Raw genomic sequence first — 21,855 nt, 5'->3', positions numbered from 1 at the left:
TTTGCTCTCATCGTAATTTGGAGCAGATTTGTTGGAATCAGTAAAAGGGCTTTGTTGTAATTCCCTTTCATGCTCATCTTCTATCTCTGAAGTCACCAGGAGGCCTAAACAGCAGCATAAGGATGCCAGATGGTTTACAGGGATTCTCTTTCTCGCTCGTCTGTTTTGGATCACAATGTTTTGCGTATGCGACAAACCAGAAGGCAGATGACAGAAGACCAAATCACAGCGGCTCTTTCTCGCTGTCACGCTTTCCTTTTACTCACACTAAGTTACTCTTACATGTCTGTTGCTTCTTCTACTTGTTGAACCCACACTCCCTTCTGCTCACAGTGACTTGCTCAAGCAGTTGTTCTAAAAGCGCGATTAAACTCGTGAAGATGGTATTATTAGTTCCTAATGGCATTCTTTTTAAAAATGGTTTTGATTTTTTTTTTTTTTATTTAACCCTTTAATAGCCTCACATTTTTCGATAGAATGTAATAGATATCAATATACTCTACCAAACAGTTTTTTATGGTTAAATGTGGGTTCATTCACACGTTGGCTGATGTAGCAGATTCTCAAAAATGTTTGTGAAATGCCGGCATGCTCCAGGGGTCCAAATTTCCTTTGTTCATCACAGAACCATATAGGACAGCAGAGGGCGAAGTTGTACCGGCGAAGATAGACGTTTGGTGATGGTCAACTGACTTACTATGGGATAGAGTTTAACTTTCGCACATTCAATCAATCAATCAATCAATTTTTTATATAGCGCCAAATCACAACAAACAGTTGCCCCAAGGCGCTTGGCATTACATTGGTAACGCACTCCGTGGAGCAATAGCTTAGCTTGGTGGAACTGATCGTCGACTCAGCGTTTGACACGCCACGTGACACCACCTTTATAAACTCAATGTAACTGCGATTGCATCACGTGCTACTGGTGCATCTTTGAGACAGGCTCTACACATTCCCTGTTAACCACCAAAAAGGTGAATCAGCTGTAAAGCGTGAATTATTCACAAACCGTCAATTACAAAACATGAACACTGAAAACATATCTCCTAAAATGGGTATAACATTTATTTTACAAATAAATCTGTATTTGTTAATATGTCTTTTTTTATATATATTTGTAAGAAAAAGGCCATTTGAGAACTGAAAATTCTGTTTAAGTCCTTCATCACTTTTAGCCAATGTGTGGCTGCTCACAGTGCCATCTATTGGTAACTGTGTGTTACACCAACCAGCCAACAACTGACATCAGGAAACTAATGTACCCATAATGCAATGTGGCATGTGTGTCTAAACACTGAAACCTTCAAAATTAGTGCATTACTTTAAAACTAAAACATATAGCTGATATTTCACTTTATAAAAAGACAGACGTGATGTTAATTTCAATAACTTGTCTTCAATTAGATTGTTTAAAATGATAACCATAAGTCAAAACTGTCTGCATGTGCAAGACTCCACTGAAATGACAGGCAGGTCTGTATGTTATCAAGAGAAATTATCTTTTTCTTCCCTCCCTCTTCCTTTCTGTCTGGTAGTCAGCGCTCTTCTGCTTGCAGAGGATAGAGCTCTACCATTCATGGCTCTCTGTCTGCTACAAAACATATAACAGACAGGCACTAAAATCTTTGATTTCAGACTTTACAAATGTTGTAACTGTTAAACTTTATTCACTATGCTCGCAAAAATATGTTAGTGGTCTAAAAGTTTTCAGAACTAAATTTTTCAGAAGCTAAGTGGTCCGCTGATGGTTTTCAAAGTTATCTGGAAAGCTTATCTGCTAATTAAAATGTTAGCTTCAATAATCAGCGGATAGCGGAACTGTGCCACCACTGGGTGTGACTTATACACTGAAAATTCCCGTGTTTTTTTTTATTATTATTAATAGTAACAATTATGACTATTTATATAAAACTCTCCACTATAGAACGTAAACAAAATAAACTCCAATAATAAAAGGATAAATGACATAAAAACTACACTACAACATTGCACAAAAATCCCAAATTAAATTGGTCATAACACAGAAAAAGGTGCGACTTATACTCTGATGCGATTTATATATGTTTGTTTCCTCCTTGTTGACAGTTGTGACTTATACTTCGGAAAATACAGTTGCATTTGTATAGTTGAGAAAAGTCAGTTAAAAGTCAAGACCACAGACATGGTCATGTGACCTTGACCATGGCTATCTTTGAAGGGGAAAACGTAGAGCTCTTTAACTCAAACAATGAGTGGATTAAACATGGTAGAAGGGTTGTGTATTAGTCAGGGATAACGCAGTTCAATTTTGTAGAGAAATGATAAAAAAAAAAAACCAAAATGAACAAAATGGCATCACCGATGGTCAAAGAATCCATTTGCATGAATTGGTGTCAATTAAGAAAGTAAGGCGTCTGTGTTGTCCTCTCTATAGCCTATATGCTGAGATATAACTACCAAAAAATAGTCTCACCATTAAAAAAAATTGCAGTTTTCAATTGATTTACCTTAGTTCAAATTTATACAGCTTGATGTCTTTGTTCATGCAAGTCACCAAATCAGTGCATGATGTGGTTGTGTTCCCTGCAGGGCAAAAACAGTGTTTGTGTCCTCGTCTCCGTCATGATGACCTGTGCTGTCCACGGAATTGCTCCACAAGGTAAAGTGCACTCCCTGAATGACAGCTGCAGGTAACATGTTACGTGCTAGGGTGGAAAAACTGCAGCATCCTGCTCGGAATCCTGCGCCTGGTAAGTGTTCAGCAGGTTCTTGAGGATCCTCATAAATATCTCTCGCCAGCTCATCAGCTGTGCGCCAATTTCCAGCCCGTCTGAGCTGAAGGTTGGCGGAGAAGAGCCGTGATGGATGTGCTGTGGCACGGTTGCTCCTCATGATGCTGAGTGTGTAAGCGCTGGCTGTAGATAATTTCCCAGCTTCAGTGGGCATAAAGCTTCTACTACGGTGTGTGTGAGGGTTTGTGTGATTTGACAATAATCTCTGTTTGGGACAGTCTGGGTCTGTGCAAGTCTGTTATTTATTTATTTTCCCCCCTTGCATGAATAAAAACTGAGGAAAAAGAAATTATCTTGCATTACCAAACACTTTGTGACATCATATGGAACTCATTTTATCAGGATAAATGAATTCAGCATAATAAAAGCATGCTAATTTTTAAATTACTCTTTGGCAGTAGGACTATATTAGCCTGGAGGGATGGAATGCAGGACAGAGGAACCAAGAAAGATGTTAGTCTCTCCCTTCAAATTATGCAAAAAAAAAAAAAAAAAAAATTTAATTGAGTTTTTACAGTGAAATATCATTGGGGTTTATGATAGAAAGCCTCAAAGTCTCATAGTTCTGTTTCTATACTTGTAGAAACTCTTGCTGTGATTTAAATATGAGAGTGGCTATACGCTCAACCGTTGGTTCAATAAAGTAAATTAGCGAGCATATAAGCCCAACCACAACCGACCAATGAGTGCACTTGTAAGTTCACTTCCGGTTTCAACGCGGGAGGGAAAAAAGGCGGATATTCTTTCGCTGGCCACGGGAGGGTTCGCAGCCTGCGGAGGGACTGTGATCTAAAGCGGTTCTGTTTGGCTCATCACACCCAGAGAACTGTGTCAAACTAACACCATCTTACAGCCAACAAGCAGCATTTTGTTCAAAAACTGTTTTGTCGTTAACAGGCTTCCGTTCAAAATGCTTATGAAGTTTGTCTGTTTTGATCCATTGCGGTGTTTTGGCAGTAATTAAAGACGGCGCTGTTAAATGTGTCAAACATATGCTGCAGTAGAGCCCTAAAAAGTGGTGTAAAAAACGTAGTTTAGATGCACAAAACGTGTCAAATACGCAATCACGGCTGGGCGAATAAGATAAGACATTATATTGATCTGCCCAGCGGTTGTGCATGTAATGTTCAATGTACAGTAGTGTTCAGAATAATAGTAGTGCTATGTGACTAAAAAGATTAATCCAGGTTTTGAGTATATTTCTTATTGTTACATGGGAAACAAGGTACCAGTAGATTCAGTAGATTCTCACAAATCCAACAAGACCAAGCATTCATGATATGCACACTCTTAAGGCTATGAAATTGGGCTGTTAGTAAAAAAAAGTAGAAAAGGGGGTGTTCACAATAATAGCAGCATCTGCTGTTGATGCTACAAACTCAAAACTATTATGTTCAAACTGCTTTTTCAGCAATCCTGTGAATCACTAAACTAGTATTTAGTTGTATAATCACAGTTTTTCATGATTTCTTCACATCTGCGAGGCATTAATTTTGTTGGTTTGGAGCCAAGATTTTGCTCGTTTACTAGTGTGCTTGGGGTCATTGTCTTGTTGAAACACCCATTTCAAGGGCATGTCCTCTTCAGCATAAGGCAACATGACCTCTTCAAGTATTTTGACATATCCAAACTGATCCATGATACCTGGTATGCGATATATAGGCCCAACACCATAGTAGGAGAAACATGCCCATATCATGATGCTTGCACCACCATGCTTCACTGTCTTCACTGTGAACTGTGGCTTGAATTCAGAGTTTGGGGGTCGTCTCACAAACTGTCTGCGGCCCTTGGACCCAAAAAGAACAATTTTACTCTCATCAGTCCACAAAATATTCCTCCATTTCTCTTTAGGCCAGTTGATGTGTTCTTTGGCAAATTGTAACCTCTTCTGCACGTCTTTTATTTAACAGAGGGACTTTGCGGGGGATTCTTGCAAATAAATTAGCTTCACACAGGCGTCTTCTAACTGTCACAGCACTTACAGGTAACTCCAGACTGTCTTTGATCATCCTGGAGCTGAACAATGGGTGAGCCTTTGCCATTCTGGTTATTCTTCTATCCATTTTTATGGTTGTTTTCTGTTTTCTTCCACACATCTCTGGTTTTTTGTCCATTTTAAAGCATTGGAGATCATTGTAGATGAACAGCCTATAATCTTTTGCACCTGCGTATAAGTTTTCCCCTCTCCAATCAACTTTTTAATCAAACTACGCTGTTCTTCTGAACAATGTCTTGAACGTCCCATTTTCCTCAGTCTTTCAAAGAGAAAAGCATGTTCAACAGGTGCTGGCTTCATCCTTAAATAGGGGACATCTGATTCACACCTGTTTGTTCCAGAAAACTGACGAACTCACTGACTGAATGCCACACTACTATTATTGTGAACACCCCCTTTTCTACTTTTTTTTACTAATAGCCCAATTTCAAAGCCTTAAGAGCGTGCATATCATGAATGCTTGGTCTTGTTGGATTTGTGAGAATCTACTGGTACCTTGTTTCCCATGTAACAATAAGAAATATACTCAAAACCTGGATTAATCTTTTTAGTCACATAACACTACTATTATTCTGAACACTACTGTATGACTTATCTGCCCAACGGATGGGCGAATAAAGTAGGACATTATATTTATCTGCCCAGCGGTTGGGCGTATAGCCTTTGCCTTTAAATATACCACGGATGGTGTACATATATACTGGACTGCATGATACCACCCAGAGGTTTTCTGAAGACAGCCAGAAAAGCCATTTTCAAGCTGAAAACTGGGTGTCGCCTTGTTGATTGTGCTTCGTTCGCCAACGCATAAATGGCTAAAGAGGTGGAGCTTGGGCGAGATCCTGCATGACCTGGGCGCTACAAATGGAGCCGAAATACACCTCATCTCAGAGTTACAGAACAAGTTATAACTAACGGTGTGTGTGTGTGTGTGTTTGTGTTATGAAAAATTATTCCCCTTTTATTTCCTCAGTAACTGTAGATTAACTGGACGAAACATCATCAAGTTGCCAATAGCTCTACAAGTGCTAACATTGTTAGCTTACAAAAATTAACATGAAAATTTCTCTCAGCAGAAATACTGGAGCACTGACGTCTTAGATCAGAGCCCAAATGTGTACCTGCAGGGCACCTGTCCTGCATGTTTTCATGTCTACTTGCTCTAATCACAACTGATTATTTAATTCTGTTGGCAACCAGCTACTTCATTGGCTGAGTCCACCTGTTAATTAGCCATGGGTGGAGCATAAAATAAACATGGTGAGTGCAGATTTGAGTAAACCTGTTTTAGATGATCCAATTGGACGATCAACTGCACAACAAGCCGTATTTGTCGTGGCAATCCCTCAGTGGGGAGGAAGATAGTCTCTTGATTGATTCTCGGACACGGAAAGGGGCTCACCTTCTCCATGTCATCAGCTACACTGGAAATGAACTTAACATGCATAAGTTAAAAAAAATAAATAAATAAATAAAAGCTTATTATTTTTCTTTGTGTTGATCTGTGAGTCGTAAACCAGTTTTAGAGGTGCATACCACCACCTACTGTATCGGAGAGTGTTGAATGATGGCATTATTTATTCTAACACTTTCTGGACTTAGGCATTCAATATTTTATTTATTTATTTACTTATTTTTTTATTGAGAGGTACAATTCTGCAAGAATGGAGTGCACAGTGCTGTGTCATTTTTAATCCTTTTTTATCTGGATCTCTCTCACTCTCTCTGTCTGTCTCTTCTTTGATCTGATCACTGAGAGGACGGCTCACAATCAGTGATAAAATATACATCATGCCTTCATTAAACAGTGCACTCCATTCAAATCCAGCTCTCTCACAGCATGCATGTGTCTTTAAACTGGCAAAATCTTAATGCTAAATGCAGTGCAGTGGAAATGTAAGGTCATCTGTGCATCGGAGTGAAAACACAGGAGGACGGAGGAGGAGGACAGAGGAGGAGGAGGACGGAGGAAGAAGACATTGCACGTCATCCGTGCCAAATTAACATGCAGAGCCACCTCAGATCTGCTGTGGAGACCTCGGGTGAAAAAAAACATGAGAACAACCAAAGGGACTTATAATGTTATTACAGAATAAATCAAATCAAATTAAAGGATGCACACCCTGGAAGCGGTGTCCTGGAGAAGAGGCTGGTCAAGCCCGTAAATGAGCGCTGTGCACAGATCTTGGAGCCAAGGACAAAAGGATCATATAAGTGGGGACTGTATACTGGACTTTGGAGGAGAGAACAGTAGATCCAACAGGAACACCCATTCTGCACTTCGGTGAGTGCGCTATCCATACTTTCTTTTTTGTAGCGACTTTGTTTGGCCACTAATTTGCATCTCCAACTGCTCTCCAACAGTCACAGTCCAGTAAGATACTACCCTATGACAGAAAGCAGCAAGACCCTAAAGACTTGGACCTCTGTTCTCCTGCAAAGCATCATCAAACACCTCTGTCCAGCAACCTCATCACCCCTTAAGCTCTTTCCAGGCATCTCTCGATCTCAAAGGCAGAGGACCCAGACACATGAATGTCTCTGCTGAGATAAGTGAATGTGTCTACAAGTTCAATACTTTCACTGTATACAGATATACTTCTGATAGACAAGTCAAGGAAATGGTTGAGAGCCTGGATCTTAATCTTCAGATACTGTGATTCCTCACTGAGCTTCTCAAGTACTGCAATCAGGATCGATTGATTACCTGCACAAACAAAAGTTTATCAGCAGCAGCAGCTTCAAATCAAAGCCAAAAAGATTAGAGCGTTCAGCCCTTGTGTTTTGCCAAGGCCTCTGAGTTTTCCCCGGGTTCCTTCGTCCACCACTACCTCACACCTCTCTGGCAGATCGGCCTCACCAGGTGGTTTGACTTTACAGTCACTTTTCCACTTGAGGACTTAATGCAGACACACAAGTCCAGCTGGAAACTATTAGACCCAAGGCTCAGCCACCGAGCCCAGAAACATAACACCACCTCAATCAGCTGGTACAAGAGGCCTCCAACGGACAGGATAACAGAAAGCCACTCAAGAGAAGAGATACTACTATTTAAGACAAACATGGACTTGAGTACAATTTACAGTGCTCTAATTATAATACTTTCCACAACTTTGGATGAATGCCAGATTTCTGTGAATGAAGCAGACTATGTTAAAAATTGTATTTATAGTGTATTTATAGTTTTGTTTTTTTTAACAGGGTCAGAATATGTAAAATCAAATTTAATTAACCTTTAACATAGCTTCTTGTTAAATTTTGTGAAAATCCAGCATTGCACAGCACAAGGTGTCATTGAAACATTCTGCAATCCCCCCCCCCCCCCCGTATGAAATATGGGGGGGGGGGAAGCAATCAGCATGTCCTTCTGTCTGTCCGTCTATCTATTTTCGCTTGTTAGAGAACCAGGTGATTAATTTAATTGATATTTAGCATAAGGGTGTCCTTGGGTGATCCCCTGCACCACTTGATTGTGGTGACCTTGGGGTCAGTTTCAAGGTCACAGCAAGATATTGTCATTGCCACCCTTGTTAGCAAGATATCTCAAGAACCAGATGACCACTTTCCTTCATATTTAGCATAAGGGTGTACTTGGGTGATACACTTGTATTGCTGATTTGTGGGGACCAGGGTGATATGTCATCTCCTGATGACTCTTGTCTCACAACGCACCCATGTTGTTTATACACCACTCATAGCTGTGCTCATCTGTGCACCCATGGGTTTATTGGGCTTAAAATGAGGTATGGTCCAGTGTATTGCTATTCTTTACCTTCGAAATAGCAGTGCACTAGGATTCAAAGTTGCGTCCTAGGCTGCATGGTTGTAAACTTTCTGTTGTACTTTATCTGAACCTTGATACTGTCAGAATGGCCAAAGCCGTGGGTCACCAATCTGAGGCTAGTCTGCCTGAGGTCTTTCTGTCAAAAAAAAAGGTAGTTTTTCCTTACCACCATTGCCTATGTGCTTGTTTTGGTGAGGTTAGACCTTACTCATGTGAAGTGCCTCGGGGTGACTTGGGGCTAAACAGAAAAATTGAATTGAACTGAATTGAATTTCAGCGTACACAACAATCTGGTTGATTTAAACCATGTTTCATATGGCCCGTGTTAATTAAGAGACTAAACACAAGTGATCTGTGCTCTGCACCTTACTTTACTCTCGTTTACTTACGTTTGGTAAAGTGGAGTTGGACATGCCCCAAATTAATTTTGACATGCACTCTAAAGTAAATAAGTCTACGCTTTATGTTGTCTGTGAAAGACAGGTGGAGCGGCATCCCTCGAGGGGCGTGGCGCGAAGCACTTTATTTCTACTAGGTAACAGTACCTGTGGTCAAGAAGACAGTAAGGGCTACACCAATGTGAGATTTGACCCCAGTGACCTTGACCAAAATGATTTATCTATGGTTGACCTTGGCAGGGCAGTTGTGGAATCCACATGTGTCTGCCACATTTGCTACAAATTGGGTTGAAAATCAAATTCCTTGACCTTTGCCCAAATTAATTCTTTAAGGGCAATTCTTGGGCCATTCTTCAATGACATACAAACTTTGGTAGAAATCAGAAAAAGGACCCGGGAGGAGTCAGCCAGTAAAGAAACAGGCAGACATGATCTAGGCCCCAATGACTGCCCTTTGGCAAATTTGATCTTGCTGGGCAATTATTCCACACTCCATCTCTGGGTGACATGATGTGCAAATTGGAGAAAAAAAACCTTACAATTTCAACCTTTGACCCCACTGATTGACCTTTGTAAAATTAGATTTTCCAGTGCAATTGTAGTTGTAGTTGGGTTGAAAATCATATTCCTTGACCTTTGCCCAAATTAATTATTTAAGAGCAATTTTTGGGTCAGCCTTCAATGACATACAATTTTTTTTTTTTTTTTTTTTGACAATTACTGACCAACAGCAGGCAGCTCCTCCTTCTGATGCCACATGGAAGAACAAGGCAGGCGCAGATGGTCGTCAGGTCATAAAGGGCAACGCTGCATCTCTTACTCACTCGCTGCATTTTCCACTTTGTCAAAGTGATCAGTCCAAACTGGTCTGACCTCAGGCCGACCTGGTCTGAAGGTAGCATCAGGCTAAAAAAAGCATGTGCAACACATTATGAAAATGCTTAAATTTTTTTATGCAACACTTTCAGATTTTAAAGTAGGTAGGCAAGAAGAATAGTGAGGAAAGCCACCAAGGCAATCTGAAAACTCTAAAGGACTTAGCTGCTGTGGCTGTGACTGGAGAAATTGTACAACATTTGGCTGTGTTTGCTACATCACCACTCACACCTTCTTAGTGGAGTGGAGCAGAGAAGGATTTTCATACAGCAAAACAGATGTGCCTTCTGGTAAACGGCAGCTGTGTTGGGAAGGTGTCGTAGCACGGACCCACAACATGGGGGCGCAAATGAACGGACAATGAATAAGCCAAAAAGTAACAATTTAATGTTGTGACAACACACAACTAAATACACAAAATTTGTAAAGTCAATTAACACCAGGTGACGTGTGGGCAGGCTCGAAGATAGAAGACCCCCGACGAGAGAGAAGCCGCGTCCCACACGGCTTCCACCACCAACGGTCTGAAGAACACCGGAGCCGCCAAGTCCCGAGTCCCCAGGTGGCCTCTGTCTTCGGCTGTCGACCCTGGTACTGCTGGCAGAAAGCAAAGACAAGATGAATGAGTGTGAGTCCGCACACTCAGTAATCCACAGTCTGCACACAGTTAGGAGGGAGTACCTCCACCTCCAATCACACACTCGTGCAGCTCCTGTTTAATCCACTTATCTGGTTTGGGGTGTGAGGCGAAGCCGTCGCTGTCACACCAAACGCCAATCCCACAGATAAGGACGAACACCACAGGATAACGGCTGCAAAAGAAGTTCAGATTATCACTCAACGGTTTGAGTCAGCAGAGAAATTATTTCTTCGGTAGTCGATTTCCTCGGCGAGGAGGTGGAGTTGCAGTCCGGCCTTTATGGTGATGATGATGATGATGAACGAGTGACAGCTGGTGCTGAGGATGAGTGACAGCTGTCACTTCTTCAGGGTCTGGCGCCCTCTTGTGCTTGGAGCCCGCACTCCAAGCAGGGTGCCCTCTGGTGGTGGTGGGCCAGCAGTACCTCCTCTTCAGCGGCCCACATAACAAGCTGAACTTTCACATCATCCTTTCAAGGAAATCCTTCTCTGTGCCACTCCACCATGAAGCTGGATGTTAAAATTTGTGCATGCACTTGATCCACTGTGATTTTGCAAGTTATCCCACCTACAAAGACTGGCGAGATCTGTAATTTTTATCGTAGGTACACTTCAACTGTGAGAGACCGAATCTAAAAAGAGCATCCTGAAAATCACATTGTATGATTTTTAAATAATTTATTTGCATTATATTGCATTAAATAAGTATTTCATACAACAGAAAAACAGACCTTAATACACTCTAAAACATTGCAGCCTTGTTTAGTTATGTCCACTTCCTCTCTTTAACATAAAGAGCTCTTTTACATTTTGGATGTTGAACTCAACTTTACAAGTTGAGTTGAGCTGTAAAGTTGAGTTCAACATCCAAAACTTGTAAGAGCTCTTTAAGTTAAAGAGAGGTAGCAAGTGGACATAATGAAACGAGGCTACAGTGTTTTAGAGTGTATTTGCTACAGAATCCTTTGTTTGCAGTTACAGAGGTCAGATGTTTCCTGTAGTTCTTGGCCAGGTTTTCACACACTGCAGCAGTGATTTTGGTCCACTCCTCCATACAGATCTTCTCCAGATCTTTCAGGTTTGGAGTTTCAGCTCCCTCCAAAGATTTTCTATTGAGTTCACATCTGGAGACTGGCCAGGCCACTCCAGACCTTGAAATGCTTCTTACGGAGCCCCTCCTTAGTTGCCCTGGCTGTGTGTTTGGGGTCATTGTCATGCTGGAAGACCCAGCCATGACCCATCTTCAATACTCTTACTGAGGGAAGGAGGTTGTTTGCCAAAATCTCGCAATACATGACCCCATCTATCCTCCCTTCAATACGGTGCAGTCATCCTGCCCCTTTGCAGAAGAGCACCCTCACAGTATGATGTTTCCACCCCCATGCTTCACGGTTGGGATGGTTTTCTTGGGGCTGTTCTCATCCTCTAAACATGGTAAGTGGAGTCGATTCCAAAAAGCTCTATTCTGGTCTCATCTGACCACATGACCTTCTCCCATTCCTCCTCTGAATCATCCAGATGGTCACTGGTGAACTTCAAATATGCCTGGACATGTGCTGGCTTGAGCAGGGGGACCTTACTGCCTTGCAGGATTTTAAACCATGACAGCATCATGTGTTACTAATGTAATCTTTGCGACTGTGGTCCCAGCTCTCTTCACGTCATTGACCAGGTCCTCCTGTGTAGTTCAGGGCTGATTCCTGACCTCTGACAATCACCCATGCCCCACACGTGCCCACAAGTAAAACACACGTGCAAATAAACAGAACAGAACTGTTATGTGCTGACGCAGGTTGAGGAGCGGACCAACGTCTGACCGAACCCAGCGCTAAATAACCAGAAAGCGGTTCCACAAACAAAACGATTTTATTTCCCCTCCAGTGCAATAATTAGTGTACAACATAAATATTTGGTTTGTCTGGCGGTGTGAAGGACGGCGCGCTCTCCAGCGCCCAAAAGGATCGAAGCCTCTGCGCTTCTGGACTCAGATTCACCGCCAAACACCCCCCAGGTGGACACGACAAACTGACTCTGTGAAGGATGGAAAAGGTGAGGTAAGTCAACAGAGCTACAGCAAATATCTTTCAGAGGCACACACTATCAGCAACACACTCAGGTCTGAATTTAAGCTTTATGTAAATGAGTAGCTTCTCACAACAGGTGGAGGATCATCAGTCCGTACGCCATGGCAGTGAGAAGCAAACTGCACAATTCTCATCAATGTTCAAATATACTGCGTAACAAAATGCCAAATTACTATTAACGATCATTCAGACAATAATCACCTCTGATGTGTGCTGACAGCATGTGTCCCTCACCCGTCCTCCTTCACAGGCACGATGTGTCAAACCCTGGCGCAGTCCTCAGCGTCTCACAAACGAACGTCACAAGGTCGAGTTCCCGGCAATTCTGCTTGAACCACTCATGGCTTAAATGCAGAACACCATCTCATTATCTGCTTAAGCTGAAAGTCTTTAAGTTTACACGTGAGCATCATCCACAGGTGCTGCGAGTCAGTAGGCCTGCACGTGAACATCCTCCACAGGTGCAGCTAATAAAGCTGATGAGGGTGAAGGACTCTTCTGCCAGCACCGTCTCCACAGACAAAAACCAGTTTGCATACCACCTGGAGAGCAAAGAAAAGAAATCAACACAAAAACATCCAGCCAAACCCCCCAATACACAACAGTACCCCCCCATCAACGGGAAGCCTCCCAGCGACCGAACAGACCAGGCCCGAGAACAACACCTCCCTCCGGGGTCCATGACAGAAAGCAAACGGCAGGACAGGGCACCGCGGCTGGAAGGCCGGCTGGCATCAACAAAAACCCCAAACAAGTCCCATATACAACCCAGCATAGAAGAAAAACACAAAACCCACCCAAACCCTCCCCAGGGGACCGTCCCATCCAACCCCGGGAAGAAAAGAAAAACTCCCAAATGCAATAACCCAACACAGCCCCAACAACACAATACAAACATAAATTCACAAAGAAAAATAACAAACAACCCCCCCCCCCAGAACGATATGCAGAGCCCACCCCCGCCCCCCAGAAGACCTTTACCGCCAGTTCCAGGAGAGAACAACCAAAACCGGAATCTTACAGAGGTCCCCAGGTTTACACGGAGGAACAGCGCCCCCCAGAGGACCGTACCATCAACCCCAGGAGGTTACCCTCCCCACAACCCAGGAACACCAGACCCGGCCACACTTGGTTAATCGGCCCCACAATCAATTCCCCCCCAGAGGACCTTCCCATCGACCCTGGAGGTGGAACCTGGAAGGAAACATAACAACACAAAAATCCAACCCCCGGCGGACTTCATTAAAACACCCCGGGTGCAAAATAAAACAACTGTCAAACCCTGTTACCCCCCGCAGCACCCCGAAAGACCCCAGATCACTCCCAGAGCCTATCGTTAGCCCAATTTTGGCGAACGGCACAAAACTACTAAGCTGGGGAAGGAAACAGGAAAAACTAACCCAGTCCCATCCCTGAAGCACAGCGGAAAACCGGAAAGACATCCGGTGCCCCAACCCGACCATACCACCAGCCTATCGGGAGGGGTGGAACTACCGAAATGGCGAACGGCAACAGATCGGCCCACCACTCCGACTGAGGTATGTTCCCGCTGCACCACACCCCGGTAACACCAATGACAAACGGTCAAAGGCCCACCGGGGCTGGAGAGGAACCGGGCCCTAACCAAACCCAAAAAAACGCCCCTGACAACCCCCCCCCCCCCCCCCCCCCCCCCCCCCCCAGGTGCAGAGGTCTTCTGAGAAATGCTCAGCGTGACCAACCTGCACCACCCCACAACCCAAAAGACAAACGGTCTCAGAGCAATGTGAGGTTGGGGTTAGGGAAGCAGGGAAATAAAAAACAACAAAACAAAATGACCCAATCCTCAAACAGAAAATACCTAAGTCCAAATAATAAAAACAAACGATTACCTGAGTCCAGCCGAGCTCCGAACCGCCAGTCGTTCACTCCTCCAGAACCGCCTCTAAATCCCCAAACAATTTATAACCCCTTACAAAAAACAAAAATAGCCCAAATAACCAAACAACCAAAGGGTTTTTTGTTTTTTTTTTGTGTCCATTTTTATGCCTGTCCCAGAACACCTGGAGATACGTCATCACTATCTTTCTTGACGCTTATGTGACCGGGGCAATATGGCGGCTTCAGCTCGTCCGAGCTGAAGCCGCCATGAGCCGGCTCATCCGCAAGAGGAGCCAGAGGTCCCGTCGGAGGAGTCTCAGTGGGGCGAAGAAGAGGCAGCCCAGATCTGTGTCGGGGAAAGCCCCGGGATGAAAAAACCCGCTCTGATGTCCGTCCTCTCTCGCGTCCATGTTCCTTTATCCGATCATCTAGATGAATAACCAAAGATATTAATTCATCTAAATCTTTTGGTGCGTCACGGACTGCTAGCTCTTCTTTTAATGGATCGTTCAAACCATCTACAAACACTCCTCTTAAAGCTGCAGCATTCCAACCGGACTGAGCAGAAAAAATTCGGAAATCCACGGAATAATCCACCGCACTCCGCCTCCCCTGCCTGAGATTCAGCAACCGTTGGGCAACGGTATTTGTTTTCACCGGATGGTCAAAAACCAAGCGGAACTCCCGAGAGAAATCCTTAAAGGATCCTAACAATGGAGAGTTATTACTCCACAACGCAGTGACCCAAGCTAAAGCGTCACCTCGGAGCAAATTTATCACATATGAGAAACGACTACCATCAGAAGAGAAGGAAGCCGGTCGCTGAGCAAAAACCAGAGAACATTGCATCAAAAATGGAGCACAGGCTTCAACGTTTCCCGCATAAGGCTCCGGATGACAAATGATTGGTTCGGAAGCCAAATCTCTGGGTGACGGAGTTATCTGCACCGGTATCGATGGTGCCGCAGCTGGAGCAGCAGGAAGTGGAACGGCTTGCGCTGCAAGCTCCGTAACGCGGGCATCTGTTTGTTTAATTTGGTTTGCGAGATGCTGTAATTGCTCCCATATTTTCTCCAAGTGTTCTTGAACTCTTTCGGCAGACGGAGCCGCTTCTGCCGCCGGGTCCATTTTGGAATGGCCGGGAACTACTGTTATGTGCTGACGCAGGTTGAGGTGCGGACCAACGTCTGACCGAACCCAGCGCTAAATAACCAGAAAGCGGTTCCACAAACAAAACAATTTTATTTCCCCTCCAGTGCAATAATTAGTGTACAACATAACACTATCAGCAACACATTCAGGTCTGAATTTAAGCTTTATGTAAATGAGCAGCTTCTCACAACAGGTGGAGGATCATCAGTCCGTATGCCACGGCAGTGAGAAGCAAACTGCACAATTCTCATCAATGTTCAAATATACTGCGTAACAAAATGCCAAATTACTATTAACGATCATTCAGACAATAATCACCTCTGATGTGTGCTGACAGCATGTGTCCCTCACCCGTCCTCCTTCACAGGCACGATGTGTCAAACCCTGGCGCGGTCCTCAGCGTCTCACAAACGAACGTCACAAGGTCGAGTTCCCGGCAATTCTGCTTGAACCACTCATGGCTTAAATGCAGAACGCCATCTCATTATCTGCTTCAGCTGAAAGTCTTTAAGTTTACACGTGAGCATCATCCACAGGTGCTGCGAGTCAGTAGGCCTCTTCTGCCAGCACCGTCTCCACAGACAAAAACCAGTTTGCATACCACCTGGAGAGCAAAGAAAAGAAAACAACACAAAAACATCCAGCCAAACCCCCCAACACACAACATAAACCATGATGAAAACCTAAATCCAGAAATAAAGCAGCAAAGCAATGTGGAACTCAGAATAGCCAGTGCACACATGATGACAATGAAGACAGAAAAACATACGGGGCACAGACCACAACTGAGCGTGTTGATCCATCTTGATTAGTGGTGATCCTTAATAGAGCGTGACAGCGTTCTTCTCTGACGTGTGCACAATTAAACCCTGTTGCATCGTATTCAGTTTCATTGCTGCAGTATGCTGAAGGACAGTGACGCCAAGTCGGCTAAAAGTTTCATTCCAATGGTCCGCAGCGTGCTCCTGCAGGTCTTCCACCTGCTGCATGTGCCTTATGTGTGGAAAATTGCTTGAGACAACAGGCCACATGGAGCCAGACATCTGGCTCTCTCCATCTCCTCTGTGGGCCACTCCATGGCACAGAGCCCAACTAAGCATGCAATCACAAAGTTCTTCTGCTGTGGATTTTGAGGAGCAAACTGGAGCAATCTGAATTGTTCAGCAACTGACGGATGAATATGGGTGTGTGTGTGGAGACAATTTGCCTCATTCACAATGTGACAGAACTTAGCAATGTACTGTTATGCACGATAGCGCGCAACGCGCACAACATCGCAAAGCATTATTCTTGACCGTGCGTAATGGTTCCTGATGATTCTCCAGCAACACGTGCCATTAATCGTAACGCATGGTAATAGGTTGCAGCAGTTCCTGAGGACACCTGACACCTCTGCCTCAAATCATCACATTTATGATCAGCGGCCAAGAATGTATACTTTGTGTAACTGCAGCTTTATACAGTTACTTTGTACAGTTACTTCCATGGAGCTGGAAGGAGGGAGCCAGGAGGCAGGAAACGCCACAAAATAACTCCAGATAGCCAAAATGACAGTTATTAGACAAAACAGTGTACAAATCATGGCTAAATGGCTGGCAAGAGTCCAAGTCCAAGATCCCCGCTCAGTTTTGCGGCCAGCCAGAGCTGACGGCAGAAGCCAGAGGTCAACCGGAAAGACATCCAGGGTCCCTGGCAACATCAGGAGGGTGACCACACAGTTGTCAGGAGGCTGCGGTGGCAACTGGAGGTTGGCCCAGTGGTTGTCTGGAGTCTGAGATGGAGACACAAGAACAGCCAGACTGTCCACAGGGGTCCTGGCCTGATTCAGTTGGATGGCCAGGCGGTTCACAGGAGTCCACACTTGAGTCAGGTGTACATCCGGGAGGCTCACGGAAGTCCATGATAGAGTCAGGAGGGTGGCTGTAGGGCCCTGCAGAGTCCACCGCTGAGTCAAGTCCCACAGTAGCTCCCAGGAGGGAAACCAAACGGCCCACAGCGGTCCATGACTGGGTCAGGAAGGCAGTCGGACCGCCCACAGGAGTTCTCAACAGCGGCAGGAGAAAGGTCAGACTGCCCCACTGGAGTCCACAGCAGCATCAAGAGAACTGCCATATGGCGCATGAACCCAGTCTCATGGATTGTCGTGACTGAGCACCACGAAATATACATTAATCCATTGGTTCATCATATTGTCACGAAAAGTGTAAAATTTTTGTCACCGCAGCATGAATTCATTGTAATTCATTCTGTGACAGCTGCACGTAATTAAAAGTGCAGCGGGGGGTCAGGGGTGGTTATGGTTATGGTTAGGGTTGGGGGTAGGCGTAGGGTTAGTAATAGTGAGTTAACTGGCCGGGCAGATGACTGGCGTTTTGATACTCTTTCACCAGAACAGATCAAATCTAGCCTTGGATCTCAGATGTACCTTCTGGCAATTTGTAGCTAAACTTTCAGGTCTTCTTTTTAAGAAAATCCTCCTCTAGACCACTTCATCATGAAGCTGTATAACTGGTGAAACAAAATGCAGTTTGCACTGTGCACAATTTCTCCAATCACAGGCACATAAGCCTTGTTCTGGGTGTCTTGGTGGCTTTCCTCACTCTTCTCCTTCATGCACAGTCCCTCAGTTTTTGAGAACTATCTACTCCATGCAGATTTACCATAGAGTGCCATACTGTTTGTACGAGGTCTGTCAATAAAGCAACGGTCCTTTTTATTTTTTTCAAAAACTATATGGATTTCATTCATATGTTTTTACGTCAGACATGCTTGAACCCTCGTGCGCATGCGTGTGTTTTTCCACGCCTGTCGGTGACGTCATTCGCCTGTGAGCACTCCTTGTGGGAGGAGTCGTCCAGCCCCTCGTCGGAATTCCTTTGTCTGAGAAGTTGCTGAGAGACTGGCGCGTTGTTTGATCAAAATTTTTTCTAAACCTGTGAGACACATCGAAGTGGACACGGTTCGAAAAATTAAGCTGGTTTTCAGTGAAAATTTTAACGGCTGATGAGAGATTTTGAGGTGATTCTGTCGCTTTAAGGACTTCCCACGGTGCGAGACGTCGCGCAGCGCTCTCAGGCGCCGTCGTCAGCCTGTTTCAAGCTGAAAACCTCCACATTTCAGGCTCTATTGATCCAGGACGTCGTGAGAGAACAGAGAAGTTTCAGAAGAAGTTGGTTTCAGCATTTTATATCCGGATATTCCACTGTTAAAGGAGATTTTTTTAATGAAAGACGTGCGGACGGGTCCGCGCGTCGGGACGCAGCCGACGCGGTGCGGCGGCACAGGAAAAACACCTCCGTGTTGATAACCATTTGTAAAATCCAGGCGGCTTTTGATGGCTTTCAGTGGAGTGAGTATATGAGAAATTGTTTAACAGCAGGACATGTTCCAACTTGTCCTTAAGGCTTTCAACAGAGGTGTTTTTCCTGTGGCGGAGCGTCGCAGCGGCTGCGAGCCGACGCGCGGACCCGTCCGCACGTCTTTCATTAAAAAATCTCCTTTAACAGTGGAATATCCGGATAAAATGCTGAAACCGACTTCTTCTGAAACTTCTCTGTTCTCTCACGACGTCCTGGATCAATAGAGCCTGAAATGTGGAGGTTTCAGCTTGAAAACAGGCTGACGATGGCGCCTGAGAGCGCTGCGCGACGTCTCGCACCGTGGGAAGTCCTTAAAGCGACAGAATCACCTCAAAATCTCTCATCAGCCGTTAAAATTTTCACTGAAAACCAGCTTAATTTTTCGAACCGTGTCCACTTCGATGTGTCTCACAGGTTTAGAAAAATTTTGATCAAACAACGCGCCAGTCTCTCAGCAACTTCTCAGACAAAGGAATTCTGACGAGGGGCTGGACGACTCCTCCCACAAGGAGTGCTCACAGGCGAATGACGTCACCGACAGGCGTGGAAAAACTCACGCATGCGCACGAGGGTTCAGCATGTCTGACGTAAAAACATATGAATGAAATCCATATAGTTTTGAAAAAAATAAAAAGGACCGTTACTTTATTGACAGCCCTCGTATTTCTTTGTTTGTAATTGATGTAAAGAAAGTCCAAGACATATTCAGCGGCAGTTTCACCATCAGAGAGCCTCGTCCACAATGACCACAAGAGACTCCAAGCTGTCACTGATGTTAAAGAGGGGAAATACACAGTATTAACGAGGGGGGATGTAAACTTTTGATCAGGGTCATTTTGGTAGTTTCTGTTGTCATAACAATTTTAAAAGAGTAAACACAGTTGTTAGACATTAAATGGCTTCACACAACCACTAACCACGAAGGGGGAAAAAGTTTTTTGTTCTCTGAAAAATGGCCAAAAAAAAAACGTTAAATTCTGCCAAGTTATGTAAACCTTTGAGCACAATTGCACATTGAAACCTACATAGTAACCCCACCATCAGAAGATCATTTTGTAGCTGGATTATTCCCTGCCCTCCAAAAAGCTTTTAATTCAGAAACTGTTTTGCAACCAACTTTTGTGGTCAAAGCTGGCTCTGGCAGTCTTGAAAAGACTGAGTCTAAACTGTGTGACATCTGTCCCCGGCCTGCAAGGATTTCATGCTTCTGGTCTTGCTGCTGATTTAGGCCCTTCAGGACTACCTGCTGGGCGACACTCCCAACAGGTTAACATGACACAGATGGCTCCCCACACACGCGCACACACACAAAACCAAAAAACATGCATGTCACAGAGGTGATGCACAGGGACGGAAGCACATAGTTCACAGAGCGCTCGCACACCACCACACATGCACACAGCTGTTCACGTGTACACAGAAAACAGATGGATTGATGCACATTTTCCACAGACTGACTGAAGTGATGTATGTCATCTTGCACAGCCATTATGGAAGATCAGAACAACAGCAACGTGCACTTTCCTCTTTAATAATTCTATAAACTTCGAACATTCATATTTCCATACAGTTACTATGTTTGTATTAAATAAAATGTCTTTTTCACTGTGTTAGGAGGTGGCATGTTATGACATCTGATCAGCACTTCAGCCCCCACGATTCAGTTTCAGTATCATATCTGTTAAACACAGCTTTGATTACATGGAGCCTATTATGAAAATAGTCAACAGTGAATTTGAATTATAGTCCCCAGTTTTTTCAATGTGAAAGTATTTTCTATTCAGTCGGATCACTTTCTCACATTGGAATCTGTTGCTGCATCAGGAGCACTCCGTGAAACAAAGTGAGTCTTTGACTCTAACAAACTATCTCAAATAATATGCTAAAATGTCACAGTAACAAGAATGATTATAATAATTTATTTGGCACAGGATTTAAACCTGATGCTCTTCCTGATGTAACAGTAATAATACTTTAATTGTGATAATAAATACTATAATCGTTGTTGTTATTGCGATTTATGAAATAGAATATAAAGTAAACATGTTTAAAATTAAACTATATGTAAATAATAATAATAATAATTATTATTATTATTATTATTATTATTATTATTATTATTACACTCTCCAGGAACCATCACCATATCCTGGTGGAGAGGTTTGTGTTCCCCTATGAACGTGAGAGCTGTGTTGTCTGGAGCCTTCATGCTCCTGGTAGGGTCTCCCATGGCAAATTGGTCTCGGGGCCAAACTAAGAATGGTTCACAATGACCCCATGAATAAATGAGTAAGTGGAAACGTGACCCAGCCCAGAGGAAGCCCGGGGCCCCGGTCTGGAGCCAGTCTTGGGCGGAGGGCACATCTACAAGCACCTGGTGGCCAGAAAAAGGCAACATGAACTTTCCATCTCCACCTTGTGGGCTCACCACCCACAGGAGGAACCTGCTACCCATAGTGCACTGACCATACATAGCAGTGAAAGTTGAGGGCCTCAACAGACCAAACCCAGGTGGTAGATGCTAAATCTGGGGGCATAGAATATCACCTCGCTATGGGGGAAGATCCGGAGCTTGTGTAGGAGGTGGAATGCTATCAACTAGATCTGATGGGCCTCACCTCCACACACAGCCTCAGCTCTAGAACTCACTCTCCAAACATAAGGATGCTCATAAGTGTATGTGGTACCAGAGCACCTTAGGTTGAAGGTCGATAATCAATTTTATGATTGTATCATCTGATATGAAGCCGCATGTTCTGGACACTCGGGTGAAGAGAGGGGCAGAGCTGTCAACTGATCACCATCTGGTGGTGAGTTGGATCAAAGGCTGGGGGGGGGGGACTTTGGACAGACCTGGTAAGCCCAAACTGATAGTGCAGATGAACTGGGAACATCTGGAGGAGCCCACTGTCTGACAGATCTTCAACTCG

Source organism: Thalassophryne amazonica, chromosome 1 (assembly GCF_902500255.1).
Source record: "Thalassophryne amazonica chromosome 1, fThaAma1.1, whole genome shotgun sequence".
Classification (NCBI taxonomy): domain Eukaryota; kingdom Metazoa; phylum Chordata; class Actinopteri; order Batrachoidiformes; family Batrachoididae; genus Thalassophryne; species Thalassophryne amazonica.
This window is presented reverse-complemented; position numbering follows the sequence as displayed.